The 23,799-nt window shown below is 44.7% G+C and overlaps 1 long non-coding RNA gene across 21 annotated transcripts in view; it reads right to left on the reverse strand.

Annotated features, from left to right (window-relative positions):
* The window catches only part of LOC112299748 (uncharacterized), a 198,199-nt gene that overhangs the window by 89,560 nt on the left and 84,840 nt on the right, over positions 1 to 23,799 (reverse strand). The gene's annotated exons all lie outside the window — the stretch shown is intronic.

The following is a 23,799-nucleotide window of genomic DNA, read 5'->3' on the forward strand; positions in this document are numbered from 1 at the left end:
TGCATAATACGTTTTTTATCACTGTATGATATCTTCTGAACTTGAGAGTACCGACAGGGCTTCAGTGAATGTCAGCCAATTATTTCAGCTGCCTGACTTTACTCAGCCCTAAACAGAACAACTAAGGCAGTATCACTGTATGTATAGGTACTGGGAGATTTGACAAGCACACACCTCTGGTTTCTGAAGAAATCAGCACGCATAATAAAAAGTTATATGCACAGAGAAACAATTTATAAGATTCTCCTCGACTCTGAATCCTTCTGCAAATAGATGCCTTTTCAAACTACATTCCCTCTGAAGTGTTTTTCAGGTGGGCAGCACCTTTCCCAACTGGGTGAAATAATTGCTGTTCTAAAGATAGAAACAATTGGTGGGTGTAGCTATTACAGATTTACTTAAATTTTTTTTTAAATGATCATGGGAAAGCATCACTAAAAGGGAAATTTTTACCTAGGAAAGGTAGCTGTTCAGAGAGTCTCCACCAGGTGACAATGACCTTGGGGGAATTCATGATGTCTACATTTTATCTCTCAACTCTGCAGGCTCCAAAAATACCAGGTCCAAAAATCACTCGGGTTCCAGGAATGATCATGTTCATCAATACTGACTCAGGCAAACAGAGCTCACAACAGACTGATGGGTACACAGGGTGTGGCAGAAGTAGGTTTACAGTTGTGAGTATGTGAAACACGGAGTTCATTCTCGTACTATTGCTTATAAATTACTGTAAACCGACTTTGCCTCACCCTGTATAAAGCTATAATGCCTATGCACTCATTTATAAGGAAAAACATAATTGTCAGAGAGCCTAGATACTTGCTCCATCCAGCTTGACTAATGTACTGACATTTCTTTAATCGACAAGTGTTTCTGAAACCCCAGGGATAAGCACCTCATAGACAGGTCAAGATCAAGCCAAATTAACAGAAGGCTGCCCAGTGAGCCTATCAGAGCAATCAAAACCTAGATGCCAACGTCCTCCAACATCCTCTCTCCAGATCAGCTGCCATCATCCTCCTGGACAAACAAGAACACCTCTAAGCTGTTTTCTCAGCTCCCTCCCTTTCCCTCCCAGTTCACTGCCCACAATGTGTCCAGAGCAAACCTTTAAAAATGAAAACAGATCGTGGCTCCGCCTCACCAAAACCCCTTTAAGGCTCTGCATCCGTCTTACAATAAACACCCGGAAGTGGACTGCAGGCCTTCCCCTGGTGCTGCTCACCTCTCCAGCCCTCCACGCACCACTCTCCCTGTCGTCCTCATACTCCAGCCCCTCTGGTCTCCATTTACTCCCTCAGATTCTGCACACCTCTTCTCCTCTGCCCGGAGGTGAACACACACACTCTGCCCCTTCCCTCTGGAGCATGCACACGCCTAGTAACCTGCAGATCTGAGCTCAAATGTCACAGGACTCCAGGACGAGGACACAGCTCCCACAGCACCTCGATCGTCTCCTTTACAGCCCTTACCGCAGCCGACAGTCACACATTTCCATGGTTATTAACCTACACTTCTCTCTCTCTCGCTGACTGTGAGAAGCTCCACGAGGGGGGACGCATTCTGTTAGCATGCTGCACAGCAGTGGCCACCCAGGACATGGGCCGCTGCATGAGCGCCAGCTCTGGGCTATTAGCACCGGTGGCGCCTGTCACCACAACAGGGATGACTCTGCCAGGCAGACCACACGGCCTCCCTGGGAGGGCTCCGTGCCCCCCAATATGCCCTTCCACCTCTGGGGCACCAGTAATTAGATGAGCACCATCTATATTCTCTTCTGTAACCTTTGTTTCCTTGACTTCCAGGGCCAAAATAAACCTTACAATACTAGAAGAGAAATAGAGCCCAAAGTTCAAGACACCTTTGGACAGCAACTGCGCAGAGAGGACTTGTGGCAGCGGGTTACTAAGTAGCACTACAAACAAAAGGAAAACATAAATCGCAGCCAAAGGAAGTCCTCGGTGAGACAACACTGGCAAACAGACATGCAGGCAGGCGCACCCAGAGCAGCAGGCCTCCGAGAAGGGGGCGTTGGCGTGAAAGAGCGAGTCTGTGGTAGGGTGCTGCCACCATGAGGGGCTGACGGCAAGGAAGCGTGGGGATCCCTGAGGCAGGCTCCGCACACTGCACCTCCTCCTGTCCCCGGGGCCTGACTCTGCATACTTGGCACACGGGAGGCCTGCTGTGTAGCGACTGTGTTCTCCCATTTGCCTTACAAATCAACAATTAGATGACATTCCCTAACCTACTACGTAGAATGTTTTAAATGGCTCACAGCTGTAGTTAATATTTTAAAGATGTTCTCCTAGCATTTCAGTCCTCTTATGTGATGAGGATGAAAGCAAAATTGATAGGAAGAAGCCCCACATGCTTTTGGCCCCAAATTCATATCTGGTCTTGAGTTTGGAGAGGGCCAGCTGCACTCATTCACTCGACAAATAGCATGCACCTTGAATAAGCCAGGCATTGCTCTAGGGGCTGTGCGCACACGCTCAACAAGACCAACCCCTTCTTCTCAAAGAGCTAACATTCTTGGAGCAGACAGACAATACCAGATATGTCAGGTGTATGAGCGGAAGAGTGTTAAATTTTAAATAGGGTGGTCAAGGAAAGCCTCACTGAGAAACTGACAAATGAGTAAAGACCTGAAGGAAGTTTGGGGATGAGTCACGTAGTATCTGCAGACAGTTTCAGATTGACAGGTCAGCAAGTGCAAAGGTCCTGAGGCAGAAGGGTAGCCTGTCTGACAGGGGCATGCAGAGGAAATGATAGTGGGACATGCAATCAGAGGGGTGAGTCCTGGGCTTCTAGGGCACGATGAGGCCATGGAACACGACTGAGATGTTCTGGGCAGGAGTGAGTATGAGCTGGCTGCTGTGCTGAGAACAGACTGAGCAGAAAGCACGGGAGGAAGCAGCAAGAAGCAAGATCAGTCACTGGGCCACTGGAACACCCCAAAGCATGAGATCACAGTGGCTTGTGCTAGAAGGCAGCTACTCCTAAAAAGTGAAGAGATTCTTCCTGGAACTTGAAGGAAATGCCCTGTCATCTTAATCCTTTTACCACTACAAGGTGTTTTTGTTTTTGTTTTAATTGTTACTTTTACAGAAAAAAACTTAGTGAATTTTTATCTGCTATAGAAGTAATAGATGAGCATCACAGATAGTGGAAAAGATCAGACAAAAAGAAATCTTTGCATCACGTTATAAAAGAACTGAACACATACAAGCATTTGCTGTAACAGTGCAGTACTTGTTACATTAGCATCTCTCCTTTACTTTGAAAATAAAGGCTTCTTTAGGTAAGGAGAAAGATCGTTCTACACATGTGACCACAATGGGTGATGACTCCCTTTAACAAAAGGTTTTCCACTTGAAGATGTACGGATGTATCAGCAGGAGAAACCCCAAGCAGGGGTATTCCTATTAAAGCCAGGTTTAAGTCACTATGAGCTAGTCCTGACATTTGTCAGCAGTGCCAGTTAGCCCAGAAGCATGCTTGACACATCACTGAGGAAGCCACACATTTCTGCACAGACTCTTTCCCTGAAAAAACCCATGCGGATAGCATGCTGTCAAGTAAAGAAAGGGCAAGATGGAAGTCTAAAAAACTTAAAGTGCCCTTTTTATTCTCTCCTCTGTGGTTAATGGGAGGGGGGGGGATGGACCTGGAGGGTATTATACTAAGTGAAGTGAGTCAGTCAGAGAAAGACAAATATCATATGATTTCACTTGAATGTGGAATCTAAACAACAAAATAAACAAACAAAACGGGAACAGACTCACAGACAGAACAGACTGATGGTTGCCAGGTGGGAGGGGGTTGGGGGACTTGGTGAAAAAAGGTGAAGGGTTTAAGAGATACAAACTGGCCGTCGTAGAAGGGCCACGGGGGTGTAAAGTGCAGCACAGGGCACACGGTCAGTAATAGTGCAGTAACCGCGTACGGTGCCAGGCGGGAACCGGAACCACCGAGGGGGGCGCTGTGGGAAGCACCTGACTGCCTGGCCCCTGTGCTGTGCGCCTGACGCTAACACAGAAGGACGCTGTCAACTGTAATTGAAAAATTAGATAAAAACACAAAGTATAAGCAAATTAAGCACAAATAAAAGTAAAAAGAAAAACTACTTCAGAAAAATAGGGGGCAGTCACTGTCTGACTGCCCCCGCGGAAGCCGCCCGAACGCCGCAGAGCAGGAGAGCAGCCCTCCGCCGCCTCAAGGAGCAGCGTGCTGCACGCAGACCCCCGTCCCCCCCTAAACAGAGCGCGGCTGTCTCATCAAACAGGGTTGGCTGGCCTGGTCTCCAGCCACCAACAAAATTAAACTCTGGTTCATGACACTGAATACTTAGAGCTGACAGGCTTTATCCGTTCAGCGTTTCTCAAAGTGCGCCCAGACAGGTAAATCATCCGTGTGAATCGGGCGCTGCCATCGCCCACTGAACTGGTGCTTCTCAAACTTCGATGTGCATGGCAATCACCTGGGGGGGGGGGGGTTCTTAAAATGCAGATTCGGATTCAGTGGCTCTGGTTTGGGCCTGAGACTGCTGTTCTAGTCGGCTCTCCAGGGGTGCTGCCGTGGCTCGTCCACAGACCCCAGTTTGAGCAGGTACAGAGTGGCAGGAATACTTACCCTCCCCTCTCCTTCCCCTCTCCCTTCCATCCCCTCGTAAGGACCACTGACAGAGACTGAAACAACCGCAGTGAAGACACTGTTTCACACTGAAAACAAGACTCTGCCTTTCATGGTCGGGTAATTAAATCCCAGCAAACAGTCTTTTCTGGAGCATCCTTAACTAGCTGATTAGATCAGGAACTTCTACTTGAGCAACCACATAATGTTCTTTTATTCTCCCTCTCCTTCACTCATCCACTCCGATGTAAGCAGGAGTCCCTGCAAAGGACCACTGCTAACAAGCAAGCTCCCATCTTCCAAGAGGTGCGTAATTCCAAAATGAACGAACATTTTCCATCTCAACCTTTTTGTGCAGAGGCTAATCCACAGACAGGCCTGGCTTGGCTGGGAAAGTACAGATTTTTTATCAGTGACTGCTTGCAGGTACTGGCTTTTGTAACAACTAGCCCTTGAAAATCTCTCTCCAGGACCCAATCCCACCACTTTCAGACAGCGGGGTCTCATATTACACATATGGCCAAATCTCTCCTACAGAATATAACCAAGTACTTTCTAATTACAGATAATCATGTGAAAATGGAACCTGAGTTACAACATTCCCCTGACTCTTCTGAGTGACTTTAGTTCATTTCAGTTCATTTTTGTTAACATTTCATACGTCTTTATTTCTTTCTTAGTTTGCATCTAAAGTATAATAGAGGTGAGACTGTAAAAAAAAAAAAAAACAAAACCCAACGACTTCTCTAGGACAAGGATGCCCAGCACGTGTGTGAGAAAGGCCTACCTTTCCTTCCTCTAGAGCATTAAGATGACAAAGGGAGGTGGTGTGCAGGGAAAGAGGCAGAACTAGCCCCTCAGACGGCTTCCCACCTCTGGGAGCCTGTAAAGCCAGACGGAGGAACGCAGCAGAAAAGAGGCCAACAGACTAGAGGGCCCGGTGGCAACAACTGCTTTGGAGATCTACGAGATCAACCCAGGAGATCACAGTCAACTGTGTGTACGCTCTGAAAAGACCAACTGGAATTATCGTGGGGTTCCACTAAGGAAACAAACTATTAACCAAAATCTAATAAGGAGGAGAAACGGTACACAGCTTGGGGCGTAAAAAAGCGGCAGACCACCTACATATAAAAACATGTGGCAGAAAGCAGACAGGCTCATTCTGGGCTGCTCCTCTGGCTTGAACCCAAAGGTAAAACAGAAGAGGAGGAGGACTTGGCACAATATAAGGAAACACTGTCTAACAAAACACACTTCTCCACCACAGAACTATTTTTTTTTTTTTTTTGCAACGTAGTGAGCTCCCATCACTGCTGAGAGCGCCTCATCCCGCCACCCTGACCATCCCCAGCATCTGCACATCACAATCCCCCTGGGTGCCTGCTGCCGCCCAAAGACAGTCTCACCGCTCTTGGCATCTCACGTGCTGCACTGGGATGCTTCTCTGAGAATCCTGTGCTGTCTCCCCCCTCTGCACAGGGGAGAGCCTGCTCCTCGTCCCGGTAATTTCCCATACCTCTTCCCTGCGCCCCTCAGTCTGCTGCACATACTCTTAGACTGGGAGGCCTCCGAGGGCAGGATCATCACGGGGCACTTCTCTGTGTGTCTGCAGGGCCCAGGGAGTGGCCTGGACACAGTGCTCATTTGATGACCAGTGAAGGCAGAGGAGAGGAGGGAAGTAAAGGGAGAGAAGATGGTGCCTACATCATCACCTGTCATGTACACGACAGGAGGAATTCTGATGCTGGGAAGGAAGTTAGTTTGAAAGAACCTATTCTATGTAGAAAGACATGAATTAGTGTGGCCTTCATTGAGGTTTATCATTTTATGTATATTTTAATCTAACTATTGTTAACAGCTGTTTAGAAATAGTTCCAATATTTTGTTTTTATGAATCTAAATACACACATATGCGTGCATGTTATTTAATAGTGAAAGTAATTTTTCCTGTAAGTTTGCATGCTAAAAAAAATATTTCATTGTTACCGGGAAGCCTGCAGCAATCAGGCCCAGGACATTTGGACTGAGCCTGGACTGAGTACATCTAAAGCAAGTACAGGGGCCGCTACTGGTGGAACACCCTGTGATGCTCTGCAAGCCTGTTAAAACTCTGCACACCAGAAAGCAAACCGTATCTTCAAACTTCCCCAAATCCATGACAACCTTTATCCTAATTACTAATTAGTACAAATGAAGGAAATTTTATTTCACAGTTTGTTCGTGTTTTCCTAAGAATCTACACCCAAGTTAATCTGCTTTTCGGACCACCACTGGCAATTTTCAAAACATGGCAAGTATGTGCTCTGTGGTCACTTATATGAAGGGCCATTCTGATTGGGACTTGTCAAGGGAGTGACAGGTGAATCAACCTGGGAACTGCAGAACCATCGCTAGTAACAATACCTAGCGCTTGGAAGGATTTCCATAAACCATGCGAGCTCCCCTCCCAAAGAACAGAAGACAAGTGAGCCCACACCTGAGACCAGACGACCGTCCCACAGAGCCTGGCTCTGCGTTAGCACCGGCACCCAAACTGGGTGCCCTCCCCCCTACTCCCCAACTGATGGTCATGAACACATTCTCACTATTACCTCCCAACAGCCTGCTTCCTTCAGTCCCACGGTCTTTGCTGGGCTGCTGCTCTGGGCGGCACCAGGGTGGTTTCTGGGCCCTGCGGGTGCCACTGCCAACCCAGGCTGCTCTGGGGCAAGGCGTGACAGAGGCCACAGCGTCCCGGCAGAGGGTGGCAGGACCTTTTGCATTGGAACTGCCACTCCCTTTCCTTATTATAGAGGGAAGCACAATGCGTCTTCTCCTAACTAGACCATTAGTTGAGGAGTTAATGAAGGTCTTTATTTCACTTCATGAAACGTTAAACAACCACCTTAAGATATGTTTTTCAGAGGCATCAGGCATAAGACTTCTGGCTTGCCATTATCATAGCATCCGACAAGCTTATTTTAACAGTAACTTTTTCTTTAAAAAGCCTTTCTCTCCTCCAGGTTTTACAGTGGCAGTGAGGTGGGCTGGTCAAGTGACAGAGAATGTGGCGGCAGACGCCGGTGCAGACCCTGAGCACAGCTACAACAAACAGGCTACCGCCGCAGGGCCAAGCAGCAAACACGGGGAGGAACAGGATGTCTGGTGGTTACTCTAGATTTGAGGCTGCTGGTAGATAGGGTATAATTTTCAAAACAAAATCTTCTTTACTTTTAGTTTTGCCAGTTCTTTCATACATTTGAGCAGTGGGTTTTGCTGCCTCCGAAACTGCTTGGTTGGCCATGAGGGAGAAGACTGCTTCTTGGGAAGCCCGTCTGGATTTGAACTACTCTTGGGCAAATACCAGTCTCCCATCTCAAAGCCCAGCCAGCTTATTAGAAAGAATGCACTCAATACCTACCACCCCTGGCTTCCATAATCTGAAAAGGAAACTGAGGAAAAGGAGTGTCCCTGAGGATCCAGGTGTCCCAGGTTCCCATTCACCTGGAGAGGACGCCGGGCACAGGAATGGGGACGGGATTTGAACAGAAGCGGAGGTGTGATTCTGCAGGCACAGGGAGGTCAAATGGCTTCCTAAGCTTAGCTCTGGCCAAGAGTATTTCCCTGGGCTGAAGCCCTTTCTCCACCCTGTCCCAGGCTGCTTCCCACAGGACAGGACCCAACACACGCCTGTTCTCAGTTACAGAAAGCACGCACCTGCTCTCAGGAGGTGACTTAGCTAGGACAATGGGATTAAATGTTCAATAGGCTGAAAAGGAAAACACGAAAGAAACCAGGAACCAGTAACTGAAGGTCACACAGACCACAGGTCCCGATGTGGCCCGTTCCACAGGAACAGGAAAATAAAGCCCTCTCTACAGGGCTGTATTGAACCGCCCTCAACCATCTCCCCAGGATGCCCCAGTGCACAGGCGGAGTGGGGGCAGAGACCCCCTACCCCCACTACAAGAACAGAAAATTCCAGAACATTTCCAAAGGGCCTTGCCACAGACTTTGAAACTTGGGATCCATGCGGGGAGCCCAGAGGGCCACTGTACACTGTATGTTGCCATCCTGGGCTTGGGAGAAGTCTGCCCAAGTGCAGTACCAAGGGTCAAATATAGAGCCAAACTTTAGAAAACAGACACACAATGAGAAGGTGGGGGGTGTTCCCCTGGAGTCCAGGAGAGAGAAAAAATATTTTTTTTAGAAATAAAAATACAGGGTCCGGCAGAAATAACACATACTTCAGTGTGGGTGGTAGGGTAATAATATGGGTGTAATAATTTATAGTTTCAATTTGAACACTTCACATAAAATGTTATAGGGTGTGTTTGAGTGTGATATTGTTAGGTTACAGAATTATATGCTGATGATTCTGTAATAAAAGACTTTGTAATAAAGAGGGGCATTATTTATGCTGGCCCCTGTATTTGTTTCTCTAGATTGAGAATGAAAAGAAATGACTGGGACCCTGGCCGGGTTTCTTAGTGGGTTGAAGTGTCATCTCATGCACCAAAAGGCTGTGGGTCAAAGCATATGCCTGGCTTGCAGGTTCACTCCTCAGCAGAGGTGCATATAGGAGACAACCGACTGATGTTTCCCTCTCACATCGGTGTCTCTCTGTACCTGCCCACCCCCTCTCCTCTCATCAACAAAAGCATATTCTCCAGTGACAATTAAAAAAAAAAAGAAAAGAAATGACCAGGAAGCACTGGTAACACCACAATCTCAGGCAAGAACAGGGAGTTCACATGAGCCTGGGTGTGTCCTTGCTTCCATTCCCGCCCGCCCACAGTTCCTGGGGCAAACAAATTCTTGGCTGAGCAGGTATGTGTGGGAGGCCTGATTTATTTTCCAACTATTAAAGCTTTGCCCAGAACTACTTAATCAGAGATGTTCAAGGTCATACATTCAAACACAATGCTACAGCTTGTAAAATAAGCAACTCGGGGGTCTGCGGGGAGTGTGAGAGAGGGAAGAGGGATTAACCATCCTCATCTGATCTAGCTTCTTACCCACTCTTACTTTGTACCTACCACATATTCTCAGGAAAACGGATAAACTTGAAAACCACACAGCTAAGAAAATAATAGCTGATTTTAATTGAATGCTTACCCTATTCTAAATATTCTGTTACTATATATTAACATATCTGACCCTCAACAATCCTTTGAAAGGGGTACTATCCTCATATGAGATTGTCCCCATTTACAGATGCAGAGATATTAAGTGACCTGTCCGATGACCAACGGCACCTGGCAGTCTCACTTGCCCCAGGCCGCACGCCCTCTCTGCGCTCTGCTCTCCCGCCCCAAAGCATGACAAGAGCTCTTCTCCCTTACGGCACATCCAATTGATTTTTCTTGTGCGGTAGAGTTCTCTGTAAGCCACTTTCCTGGGGAGAGTATTATCAGAGCCAGTCCCCACCACAAAGTGCAGATAGGACAGTACCAACTTGGCTGCTTAAAAAGCAATATAAGCTGGAAAAGTCCCAAGGCTCCAACCACAATTCCCCTCACACACACCTGATTAGAAGCAGTTCTAGGCAAAGCTTTGATCCCTGTTAAAATGTAAAAGCTCTGGGAGGTGTACATTTTATGCTGTTATCAGTTAGTAGGGAAAGTTACATTGTTATCTTTTTAAAACACAGTTTAACGATAAGAACTTCAGGTGGTTTCCAGGTATCCAATTCACCTGTCCAGTTCTGACTTGTTCCCTGTCGGATGCCTAGAACTCCCCAGGACCCGGCACATAAATAGGTGCTCAATATACCAGTGTGGGTGAACAAATAGGTGGGTGGGAGGAACGAACGGCTATAATTCTTGCAGAGGCCAGGCTCAGGGCAAATTTATGATGCATGCAGACATTAAAGGGGCAGCCAAGTTGGGCAAAGTGTCACTGGAAAGGTCTAAATCTGAACAAACTGCTGCCTGATGGTAGTAACTTTGGGAATAAAAAGCCTCTGGCATGTTTAAATATATGAGAATGGTCCCTTTTGGAGCTTATAATGGATTACATTTGAAAATACATAGAGAATTAATTTATTAATAAAGAAGGTAATCTGTTTAAGAGGGTAGTGTTACCTACTTCCCCCCCCCCTAAAATTAATACACTCTCAAATGGTAAAGTGCCCTAGAACATTTATTCTCCCTAATAGTCTCATATCCAAGTCCTGTATGTCCTTAGAGGACCTCCCCATGTCTTCTCTTACAGGAAGCCCTCCTTGATTTTCCATCCAGAATACATAACTCCCCAGTCTGTACTCAAAGGTAGCCTGTTCTTTCTCTGTGTACATGAACTCACTTTCTGAACTGTAGTATTTTTCTCTGTACTCCACAGTTGTCCCCAAATTTATCTCTGTATTCCATAGGAAACCAAACATTTTTCCTAACATAAATCAAGCATCCAGTCAGTATTAGGCTGTTTTTAAAAAGACTCTTATGAAAGTGCTCCAAGGATACCAACAACATCTGTTTCTAATGTTTAGATATATTTTAGCTGTTTTTATAAACTATAATTCTTTTAAAAGTGACACCAAAATGGCCTATATGCAGACTTTGCACCCAAGGCAGATGTTACCTGTGCACTTCATCCCAAGGACTCGGTCTGGCGGATCTCGGCAGGCCCCACGGTCGACTCCCCTGCCACGTCTCTGTGCCACGTGGACTTCTGGTAAGTGTGACACTGGTAAGGGACATTGGAGTCCCACGTCAGCCTTGTTCAAACTACTGGTGTGCCCAGTCTGCTCCCAGGAAGCCATTCAAGCACGCACGAGCACAGGGCCCCACCCGCCGTGAGCTTCCATTGAGTGCCGGCGAGACCCGGGCATCTGAGCGGCCTTGCTTGCGTCGCAGTGAGAAGCCCTTTGTGATAGTACCCCACTTGAGAGAGGGCAAATGTTTACTCTAAGAATTAGATATTTCCTGTATGACTTTAGATTTATGATAAGGAATGTGAGCAACTGTTTCCATAAGTTTAGTTACAGGGTTATTGTTTTGCAACAAATATTCCCTTAGACTAGGGAAAAAAATATCCTAGGATCCCAAGGCAGGTTATTTAAAAACTAAACAAAAACTAAAAACCTTTGTTGTAATTTCCAAATAATTACAACAGCAGGTTTTTAAAATATTATGGATTTAAGGCAAAGTATATAATTTTATTAAAAGATGGTAATATGAATATAGCTATTATACAGTTACTATCAACACCTGATTTAAGATTTTGATTTTTTTCAGAACTGTCTTGGTTTTTTCATTCTACAGTGAACATTACAATTGTAAACTTCAAATAATTCATGCTAACTCTGGTTGACTGACTAACTGGTTGGAGTGTTGGCCCACGCACCGAGAAGTTGCGGGTTCAATTCCCAACCAGGGCATATGCCTAGGTTGTAGGTTCAATCCCTGGTTGGGGCACACAGGAGGCAACCGACTGATGTTTCAATGCTTCTCTTTCTCTTTCCCTCTCCTCCCCATCCTTCTTCCCTCTTTAAAATCAATGAACATATCCTTGGGTGAGGATAGAAATTATACTAGTAAAATGTTCCCTTATCTGTTTTATATGGTAGATTTCATACAAGCTTTCATTTGATAAAAGGACTTCCTATCCCCCAACAGTCCGAAAACCGGTCTATGGCTTATAAATACCGATCTGTGGGCCAGCTGCAGTAGCCCCAGATGAGCTCTTTAACTTACGGATTCCTGGGCCCTGCTCTCTGGAATTCCTGTCCAACAGACAGGGAACGGCTGGGAGAGCCTGGTCTCAGGGGCAAGAAAACAATACAAAGGAAACCACTGATCTAATCAACACATCACCATCTTCACAGGATTCTTGGTCAGAGGCTCTGATAAAATCAAGACAAAATCTGTCAACAACATACCCGTCATGTACGAACTCTTTCAAAAAAGGAAACAAAGTTAGTTTTGCACTGCATGTCCTTTAGTGAACTCATGTTGGGCCTATTAATACCACCTACAAATCCTCTCAAAGTTCACAAATCCTCTAACGTAGCTACTGTCACTGCTGACCAAGGAGCCACAGAGCACCCATTTGGCTTCCAGAATCTCTTGCTTTTTTTGAAAATTTGGACAAAAGAAACCTCAAGTTTAAACTAGAAATAAGGTGTACACCAAGAAAAACATTCAGTAAACATGATACAATTTTAGGAAAAAGTAAAATCTGGACAAAGGTTCTTTTTCTCCCGTGTTCTACCCCTTTTAAGTTCTGCATGGTTTTTCAAAGGGAGTCAACACTGGGGTCTTTGGAGGCCATTGGCAAGCTCCGTCAGCAGAGCAGAGTTGGAGAACCACTCTTTCCTGCCAGCCACTGGCTACTCCTCACGCTGAGCCACACTGCCCAGGGGACGGCTGCAGTTCTGCGCTCCTTTCAGTTTAAAAGTCATTTCTCCAGCTTAAAAAGACAGGAAGTGAAGCAGCAGTTGCACAGAGCCACAGACTGTTGACATGGAAAGTGGGATGCAAGTACTCCACGCCGGTTTTTTCAGGTAAGGGAAACACCGAAGAATTATCGTCAACGCCAAGCAGACCTTGGCTCGGGTTCCGGGTTTAGGTACAAAGAGATCTAAATTCACATGCAGATTCTTCCCCTCACTAGCTGCAGGCTCTTGGCCAAATGCCATAAACCACAACTTCCTTATGTATGAAAATGGGAATACCACCATCCAAGATGGTTACGTAAGTTAAAGCAAAGATACTTAATGGTCTTCCAGAATAGTATCTGACTCTAAGTTGGATACTCTGAGTGTTGAAGGTGGTGACCAAAGGAATTTGGAATCCCTCAGAGCTATGGCTATGAAGGTTGTGGGCTTGAACAAGGGACTTACTCAACCCCTGGGTCTGATTTTCCCAAAACTGAGAGGGAAAGGTGTTAGGGTCCCATGAAGGACAAGCCCTGGCCCACGCACAGATCTGCTAGAGTAGGTAGGGATTTCTGATGAAGATGGCTGGCAGGGGTCTTGGGGAGATGCTAGTGAACACCTGGTTTGGGGGAATTCTGCAAAGACCTCCTTGGTGAGGGGGGCAGAGCGACTAACAAAGCCCCTCTTGGAGCGGACCACAGGGGTCTGGGCCTAAGCAGGAGCAACCGTGAATGGACGAGACTGGTAGGTCCCTCTTCTCTTCCAGGAGGAATCTCAACAATGACAAAGAGTAAATTTCCAACAGTCTGAAAAGTGGGAATCTTCTCCAGATTTCATTTATTTAGAAAAATGATTTGTTCAGGTTCAGCCTAAGGTCACACAGCTAGTAACAGCTGAACTGGGATTCAAATCCAAGTCTGATTCCAGAGTGCTCACTCCTACTACCTGGGCTGCCTTTGTTCAAAGCACGAGTTCCACTGGCTCTGTCTCCTTAGGTGGAGATTAGTACGTAATTTTCCAATTGAAAATATTTTCTAACCGACAAAAAAATTTTTGGTATGACTTCTGGATGTTCTAGATCTACGGGGCTGCAATTCCAATGCTTCCCTCTGCAAAGAGGAAGATTGGAGGAAAGAATACGCTGTGAAAAATATGCCTAAAAACAACGCAGGTTGGATTTCTAGAGACGTGATTTAAACCTAACGTAAGAACGGACTCTTGGAGAGTAGAGTAAGAAAGTTTCCCCGGTTCAGATTAAGTGCTGGGGGTGACTCAGACAGCCAGTCAGTTATGCTGCTAGTAATGACAGCCTGCTCCCATTTCCACCAGCACTGGGCAAAAAGCTGGCAGAGCGGAATGTCTGGCCCTCTACACACCTCGGCTCTGAAGGAGAATGTGCAATAGCAGGAGCCTTGTCTGACAGCCAGATGTGAGGGGTCTGAGGAGAAACTGATGAACTAATGAATTTGACTTCAACCAAAGAACTTTTTGGTTTTCAGGTTATACTGTTACTGAACTCCAGGGATTTGCCACTTGGGGTGCCCTGTGCAAAAACAAGACACGGGGGTCTCCAGGTAGACTTAATTGACTTGCAGCAAGAAAAGGGGACAGAGATTCATATCTAAACTGTCCCCCCAAAGGGAGGCTTAGCCAAAGCTGACACCCACTATTTGTCCATTACCTGTTGATTTCTTCTTTGCAGTGTACTACACTTATCAGGCTGGGTTCCCCTCAAGCTCATCCTGTTTACAGCTGGTTTGCATAATACTGTGCTATATTTTAACATTTAGCAAAAATGGCTTTTAGTAAGAATGGCCCAGACCTTGAGACCCTTGTCCTCTTTAACATAGCCACTAACAAAGGCCAGATTTATGCAAATGACTTAATGCCGTATACCAAAGGAAACAGTTTTAAATTAACGTGTATTTCCCAGTTGTGAAGTATATGGCTTGAGCATGTGTGAAAAGATGCCAAATGGATTTCTATTTGCCCTGCTGGAGGTCAGTGACAAAAGTAGAAAGCCATGTACCCAGGTGTGTGGGAATCAGGCAGGTTTACCTCGAAGGCCTGGCTAGGATGGAGATTTCGGAAGGGTCGCTGAAGCCCTGCTGGCAGACCAGCCCCATCGCACCACCTGGAGCCTGTCAGAAACGAAGAGCCCTCAGCTCCATCCCAGGGCTACTGGATCAGAGCCTTCGCTTTAGGAAGACCGCTGAGATCCGCAGGCACACTAAAGCTTGCGAAGTACTACACGTAAGTACAGTCAGAAGACTACACGGCAGTGCAGACTTCAGTTCTGTAACTGTTAATCATCTACCAGATCTTTCTCATGAATGAAGATGTCCCTTAAATATCTCAAAGGAAGAGAAAGGTTATTACTCTATTGCTCTCCTTGGGAAAAGGGCCTGATTCTCACCAACCTGTACAAGCCTCACTCCACAAGGGCGTGTCACCTCAAAAGCTTTTCTCAACTATACCATGGAAGCTTTGCTTTCGTTTTTGTTTCCAATTGTCCTCAAATGATAGCGACTCCTAGGACTTTAAGAAATCTCCTTAACTGAAGAAAAGATGTAAAAATTCCTTTTTACCCCTTAGCATCCCTTCTCTTTCCATACAAATCATTAACAGTGTGTTAATTAATTCTTAGATATTAATGGGGCATTGGAGATGAATACAATTTGTGAAACAAAAGCAGACTTTTTTAACATCTCATCCTCTACTCAATTGCCTTAAGCTTCTTTCAACTCACCTTTTGTTTAATTTAGATTTCTAACCCTGAGCCTCCTTAGAGCAAAGAACAGATTTTATTTTCTCTGGGGTCACATACTCAGAAAGGCTACAAGTAAAGGGGGAAAATACTTACGGTTTACCATTTAGGTAATACTTATAGACATGTAGATATTTGCAAAAAACAATCAGTATACCTTATCAAAAGTTAAGAAAGTCTGAATTACAGGAAAATTCTGTCCTTCCAAGTTTAAAACAAATTTTAAATTATATTTGAATGTGTATAGATCGGGGAGACCAGAGAAGAACTACTGATTCAGCAAAATAAAAAAAAAGTGTAAGTAAGTACATAAAGATAAAAACAGTAAGGGGATCGTTTGAGTGCAAATTAACCTTAAAAAGTAGCTGTATCAGTGAAGAGCTGTGAACTATTCTGCATTGAAAACTTAAGCATCCATTCAATAAAGAGTATCTGACTTTCTCCGGTGTGCCAGCACGGCACACTGGTTTAGTGGTCCCCGACGAACCATGCCTTCTGGTAGCCACACCTGTGTCACGCCCTCCTCCCACATCAACTCTGGGCTGGACCAATGGAATATCAGCAGACATGACGCAAGCAGAAACTTGACAAGCACTTGTATTTTGGGGCTTTCCTCTTAGAATAAATATTGACTGATATTCAGCTGCCATATATAGAAGATCAAGCAAGCCAGGTAGAGAGAGAGATCAAAACCTTCCAGCTGACCAAATCAAGGTGATGGACATATGAGAGACGCTATCTTGGATACTCCAGCCCCAGCCACCATCTTGCTGCAACCTCTTAGATAATCAGAGAGATCAGCAGGAGAACCATCGAGTGGAGCCCTGGCCAATCAGAAACTCGTGAGCAAACGAAAGAATGGTTGTGCTAATCCAATACATTTTCTGATGGTTTATTATATATAACAGGTAACAAAAATGACTAAGAACTATATCTGGTTTAGAATGCAAGAGACTTAAGGTAATTTTTTTTCTGCCTTCTGTCACTGTTACAAAAGATAAGCTTATATTTAAAAGAACATTTAGTGCCCTGGCCAGTGTGGCTCAGTTGCTTGGAGTGTCACTCATAAATGGAAAGGTCGTGTGTTCAATTCCTGCTCACAGCACATACTTAGGCTGTGAGAGCTGGATCCCCAGTTGAGGCGTATACGGGAGGCAACCAATCAAGGTTTTTCTCACATTGATGTTTGTTCGTTCATTCGTCCATTCGTTCCACCCTCCCTGCTAACCCCCTCCGTTCCTCTGCCTTTGAAATCAATGGATGTATATCCTCGGGTGAGAATTTAAAAAATAAAATAAATAAATGAACATTTAGTAAGTTCATATAGGGAGTAAGTAACTGAAGATGAATCTTTCAAAGAATTGGATAGTGTCACTGATAAAAGAAAATTAATCTTTTCTCTATATACAATGAAGTAGGGATGAAGTATCACTAAGGCAAAACCAGCAAAGTATTATAGAAATCAGAGACCTTAAGTCAGTTTTAAATGTTAAAACATTTACAGCACAAAAGTTAGAAATGTACCACAATCAGGGAAAGTAAACCTGGGATTCAGGTAGGGGGCTGATAACTATTTGAGCCCAGAAAGTTGTTCCCAGGTTTCTGTTCCAGATCTTCTGCAAGCAGACATGAGGAAGGGATGGAAGAATGAAGGGAGAGTGGGAAGTACTGCAAAAACAGAAAATGTGTTTATCAGGGACTCCAAAAGAGTTGAAATATGAATTATATGGTCTAAGAAGGGGATGATTACAATCTACTTGAAATAATGTTGTCTTTCACATTATTATCATTTTGTATTTATCATCTTTTTATCAAACTCAAAATAACTTCTAAGGCAGAGATTCTGAACTTGAGAGAAGGAAGTTCACAAGCCTCCTCCAAGAATCCTTCCCCGCAAAAGGTACGGGCCTCAGAAACGCAGAACTACATGTATAGTTTTAAAAATTATATTTTATTGATTATGCTGTTACTATTGTCCCAATTTTTTCCCCTTTGCTCCCCCCACCAAGAACCCCTCACTTCCTCAGGCAATCCCCACACCTTTATTCATGTCCATGGCTCATGCATGCAAGTTCCTTGGCTACTCCATTTCCTGTACAGTACTTTACATCCCCAAGGCTATTCTGTGACTATTGATTGTACTTCTTAATCCACTCACCTCTTCAACTGTTCCCCCAAGGCCCTCTCCCACTGGCAACCATCATAAAACGCTCTCCATACCCATAATTCTGTCTCTGTTCCTCTTGTTTGCTTAGTTTGTTTTTTAGATTCAATTGTTGATAGGCATATGTTTATTGCCACTTTATTGCTTATGGTTTTGATCTTCTTTTTCTTAAATAAGTCCCTTTGACATTTCATATAATAATGGTTTGGTGATAATGAACTCCTTCGGGTTTTTCTTGTTTGGGAAGCTCCTTATCTGCCCTTTAATTCTAAATGATAGCTTTGCTGGGTAGAGCTATCTTGGTTTTAGGTCCCTGCTTTTCATGACTATTTCTGGCCAGTCCCTTCTAGCCTGGAAAGTTTCTTTTGAGAGGTCAGCTGACAGTCTTACAGGAACTACCCTGTAGATTAACTGCTTTTCTCTTGCTGCTTTTAAGATTCTCTCTTTATCTTTAACCTTTGGCATTTTAATTTCGATGTGTCTTGGTGTGGGCTTGTTTCTGTCCTTCTTGTTTGGGACTCTCTGTGCTTCCTGGACTTGTATGTCTATTTCTTTCACCAAATTAGGGAAGTTTATTTTCATTATTTTTTCAAATAGATTTCCAACTTCTTGTTCTTTCTCTTCTTCTGGCACCCCTATGATGCCAATGTTGGTACACCTGAAGTTGTCCAAGAGGTTCCTTATACAATCCTTGGTTCTGGGGGATTCTTTTTTCTTGTTGTTGTTCTGATTGGTTGTTTTTTGTTTCCTTATGTTCCATAATATTGCTTTGATTCTTGGCTTCATCTTTTCTACTGCTGATTCCCTGTAAATTGTTATTTCCATTAGCATATCCTTCACTTCTGCCTGGGTCTTTTTTATGCTGTTGAGGAACTTACTAAGGTCCCTGAGCACCCTTATAACCAGTGTTTTGAATTACACATCTGATAAATAGTTCATCTCCTAAACAACTAAATAAAGTTTTAGTTTTAACCTGTTCTTTCATTTGGGCCAGGTTTCTTTGTCTCCTCATTTTGGCAGCCTCCCTGTGTTTGTTTCTACGTATTAGGCAGAGCTGCTTTGACTCCGTGTCTTGGTAGTGTGTCCTAATGCTGTCAGTGCTCTGTAGGGTCCAGTGGCACAGCCTCTACTATCATCCAAGCTGGGTACTCGAGGTGTGCCCTTTGTGTGGGCTGAGTACACCTTCCTCTTGAAATTGAGCCTTGACTGCTGTTGGCAGGTCAATGGGAGGGATTTACCCAGGCCAGTCAGCTGCAAGGACTGGCTGTGACCACTGACCACCAACCTCTGCCCTCCATGGAGGATCAGATGTGCAGGGGCAGGTTGTTCCAATGCGGTCTGTAGCTGTCCACTGGGTGAGCAGGCTCTGGGGTTTCCCAAGTGGTGCAGGCCAGGGTCAGTCACCACCTGTGTTCCACCCAGGGTGACCCAGCATGAACTACAAAGCAATCTGCAGATGGCTGCTACGTGTACTAAGCTTGGAGGTTCCCAGGTGAAGCCAAACTGTGATCCAAAGCTAGCTGCTGCTAGTGCTGGGCCTGTGGCCACTTAGCCAGAAGTACAGGAGCTGGGAGCTCGCTTGCTAAGGCTGGTTTATTGACTTCTTTGAGCAGGCCATTTTAAATTTTCTTACTCCCGCCTAAAACCATGGTCCAAACAACAGGCCACGTGACAGCTGAGCCGCAGCCAGTATTCCTCCGTCCGGCCCCGCCCTCTGCCCGCTCGCTCACCGGGGACACCCTACACATATAGTTTTTAAGGAAGACCATCTATGAATTCCACATTAGGAATCTATGTTCTCCAGAAAAACAGGTATTAGCCTAATTTCACTGATGAGTAAACACATGTATTCAGAAACCGAGTTATCTAAGGTGACATATTAGTGATTGACCGGACGAGCAACAGAACTTCAGAGGTCAAACCACTAAACTCCCATCCTTGACTTTGCTTTACAACCAAGACAGGATTGCTGAGCCAAAGGGAAAATAAATTCTTCCCAATTTGCTACTTAAACCATCCAAGAAATGGAGAAGCCTGTGAAAGTGGAGAAAGGTGAATGGGCAGGAGAGATCAGCCCCTTCCTGGCCACAGTATCGGTAATGAGGTCAGCAGAACACATTCATGTAATATATACCAGACACCCATCAATTCCAAAGCTCTTAACCTGGGATGCAATTTCTGTTCAATTATCTCCATATGGAATTCATCATCTACTTTACAGTTCTAGCACAGATGGGTTTAGCGTCCTCTCTTGTGTCCGAACCAGCTTCCCGCAGGTTCTCCTGGGAGCAGCACAGCTGTGGTGAGGAAATGAGAGGGGTGGGCAACTCAACTGTGCTCAGACCACTCTTAAAACTTCTCTGAAAGGCTCTAATACATTACTGTCTGTGGTTGTGGCGGCTTTCCTCACCGTGAAGACCTCCCACCTATGAGTGGGGCATACACCTTATTCCATTACTTATTAATTCACTAGTCTAAGCCTAGGTCTTCATGCCAGTTGGGATCACTAATGTCAACTTTACAGAGTGTAGACTGGAGATTAAAGTCCACACTTGAATTTGGCCGATACAATGCCCAATAAGTGTAAAACATTTTTTTGATAGTTTAGTATTACTTGCTTCTCTTATTCCCTAGCTACTTCAGAGAGCTTAGAAAAATCTGAATGCAGAATGGACTTTTCTGTATTCTAGTTAATTATTTCATCATTAAGTTGAAAAGCTTCTTGCTGACATGCCTTTAGGGACAGTTACCAAGTTAACTTTCCCCTTTCTCCATGCCCATGGGAAACACCTCCCCCCCCGTTGGGGTACTGGTGAAGCTGTTGCCAAGCTACTCTATCATTTCCAACATCCCTGGTGGCAACTACCACACTTGGACCAAAACGATTAGGCCATCTGAGAACATATATAGGCACTAATCGCTAAAAAACACTAGCGGCAGATCGGTAAGAATATCCATCTCCAATCTCAGTCTTTAATCAGAAAGTTCTATTGTACAATAAAATCATTTTTAAAAAGACAAATCTTTAAAAATACTTACGCGCCTCTCTAGCCTGCAGCTCCACCCACTCAAGCCCCTACCCCACTCTTCAACTTTCTGCCAACTGCCACCGCTGGCATTAAAACCTCCCATAAACCACCCCAATTCTTTCTCTGGGAGAAGGAAGTTCCCAGAGAAAGCTCCCATGAAATTCCATCTCTGCTGCCCCAACAGTACCATCGTTTTCTTCCTTGTGTAGTGTTATTTCTTCTTTAAGCACCTGTGTGGTTTGCTCTTTCTTCTAGTGCCTAACATCTCGCACATACAGTGTGTGTGAGCGCACACCTGGGGAGGGCATGTGGATACACACCGAGATTTACTGAGCACCTATTATGCCCCAGGTACTTTACCTACACTATTGTTTTTTATCTTTACAACATCTCCATCACATATCACCCTCATTTTGCAGGTTAGAAAACTGAAATTTACAGGGGTTATGGCTTGGCCAAACTCACAGAGCTAGAAAATAGCAGAGTTGAATTTCAAAGCGAGGTCTGACTGATTCTAAGAGTCAATGAACTTATAAAGTTAATATCCAATAAGTATTCAATAAATCATTCAGTGAACAGCAATTCTATGCAGGCACTGTACTGAGAACACCTGGGAATGAAATGCTTTAAATTCAGCAACTACATGTAACTATACTACAAAGTATAAAGTGGCACATCCAAGAAAAGAGTTTGCCTAAGTGCTAAGAATGTTCACAGAAGCATGAGATTGCCTTTTCTGGAGGTGGCATGGGTGAATGGAAGGGTGGGAGCAGAACTGAGATAATCATGAGAAAAGACGGCGCTGAATTGCAACTTGGATTTGGACAAGCAGAGATTGAGAGGTAATAATATGTCAAAGATTAAACTAGACTCACCCTAGTATTCTTCCTAAAGCAGAAAGTCAACGTAACAAATTACATTCAATAAGGCTGTACTGTTGACAGCAAAAACAAATGCATATGCTTATTTTCATGTAATATTAACTCTGGAAGCATTCAGTAAATAGTTACCGATGAAGAAAGAATAGGAAAAGGGATGTGGGGGCCTGTAGTATTCCTTAGAATATTTAACTCAAGCATGCCATTCCACATGCAGTCTGGTTTGTAATACACGTTAATTAAACCTCCTTCTAGTCATTAACAATTCGTCCTTAAGTTGTATGCGCTCTCTACCGAATCGTAAGTCTTTATGTGTATTCCATATTCGCAACAGCCAGCCCAAATCACTACCATGACAGTTTTTCTCCCAAAACTAAGTACGGATGTATTTCAATCTCCTTATCTGTACATCAAAGGATTTTTCTTTGGAAAACAGCTCTGTGTTTAAAAAAAAAAAAGCCCAATAATCAAATGTGCTCATCCACCTAAAAGAGAAATGAGGAGCCATTTACATGCAAAGCAACTCAGGAGTATAAAAGCAGATTTACTGTGACAATACAGTATCTGACCCACTGCTACAGGAAAACGAGCGTTCCTCTAACCCACGTGTCAGCGAACAACATGAGCCGGTTGTACTGCGCCTTGTGCTGCGGAACCCTGTTTCCTCCTTTCCTTCGTGTCCTCTTGAAAAGACATGTCACAGTGCGACTTTCTTCTAAATAACAGCACCCATTCTTGTGACAAATGTCTGCCATGAGTGGGGTCAGAAAGGAATAAAAAGGCAAAGAAAACAGGAGAGAGAGAGAAACAGTCAGACGCCATCTGCTGACAGAAGGGAGAACAAAGAGAAATTTGAGAGCGCCACTTCCAGACTGGTGTGTTTGAGGCAACACTGTAAATCAGCATTTCATCCTCCCTCGTGAAACAGGAAATTATACTATGAAAATATGTGGAGTAAGTTTTTTACTTTCGTGTACTTCATGTCCTGAAAACTACTATCGCTTCTAACTCAAGTTACAAAGGCCACCACTCCCCACGTGCAGACCACTTTGGGCATTAGAGCAGGATCACGCTGAATGAAACAAAATGTCCCAGTAATGTACTTCAGCTAATCCAGGCAGAGCTGGCTAAGGGGTGGTTTCTTGGGCTAGGAGCACTCATTTAAGCTTTAAACAAACTTGGGGCAGGAGAAGACAATAGAACACTAAAAGTATGATCCTCTACAGTCCAAATTTGCTTTTTTTATCTTAAAAACCTGCGCCCCTAATTAGTTCGATCTTTTATTATCCAAAAATAGGATATTGGACGTTACTCACCACTGATTGCAAGCTAGCCAAGCAATGTATCAATTACTCATTCTATGCTACAGAAAGGCATAAAATCTTACTGTAAGTTTATTTGTATATGGAGCACCAGACTGAACTGTCAACGAAGCAATCACACAGCTCTGCCTGCACCAGACACTACCTGGCCCCACCCACCTGCCTGGGCCTTATTTCTGGCCTGTCGCAGCCTCTTTCTCCTGGAGGGCTGTACCACGTGCAAGGACAGGGGCCAGAAGGCAGGCAGAGTTTTCAGAAATTACTGCTGGCACTGTCCTTCAGCCTCAATCAGGGACTGACCCGCTCCTACACCCTCAGGTGGGATACCTGGAGGCACAGGCTTTACGCTGGCTCCAGGGTCCCCAGCAAAGCTGGATGCAAGTGTCCACAGCGGTGACTTGTTACACTATCGGTGCTTCCCTGTCTCAAGGTGTTTCTTTCTCCTTCCAAACAAAGTAGGTGCACTGGCCTCCACGCCTCTCTCAGGGGAACTCAATCTAAGAAAGCACCTCATATCATAACAGCCTAAAGACATACTTACAAAGCACAGCAGACTCTTGTCTCAGCTTCATCTTAGATCTAGCAACCAGTAAATAAACTTCAGATTCTCAGTTGTACCACAGAATTAGCACACACAATCTGGAG

Source organism: Desmodus rotundus, chromosome 6 (assembly GCF_022682495.2).
Source record: "Desmodus rotundus isolate HL8 chromosome 6, HLdesRot8A.1, whole genome shotgun sequence".
Classification (NCBI taxonomy): Eukaryota; Metazoa; Chordata; class Mammalia; order Chiroptera; family Phyllostomidae; genus Desmodus; species Desmodus rotundus.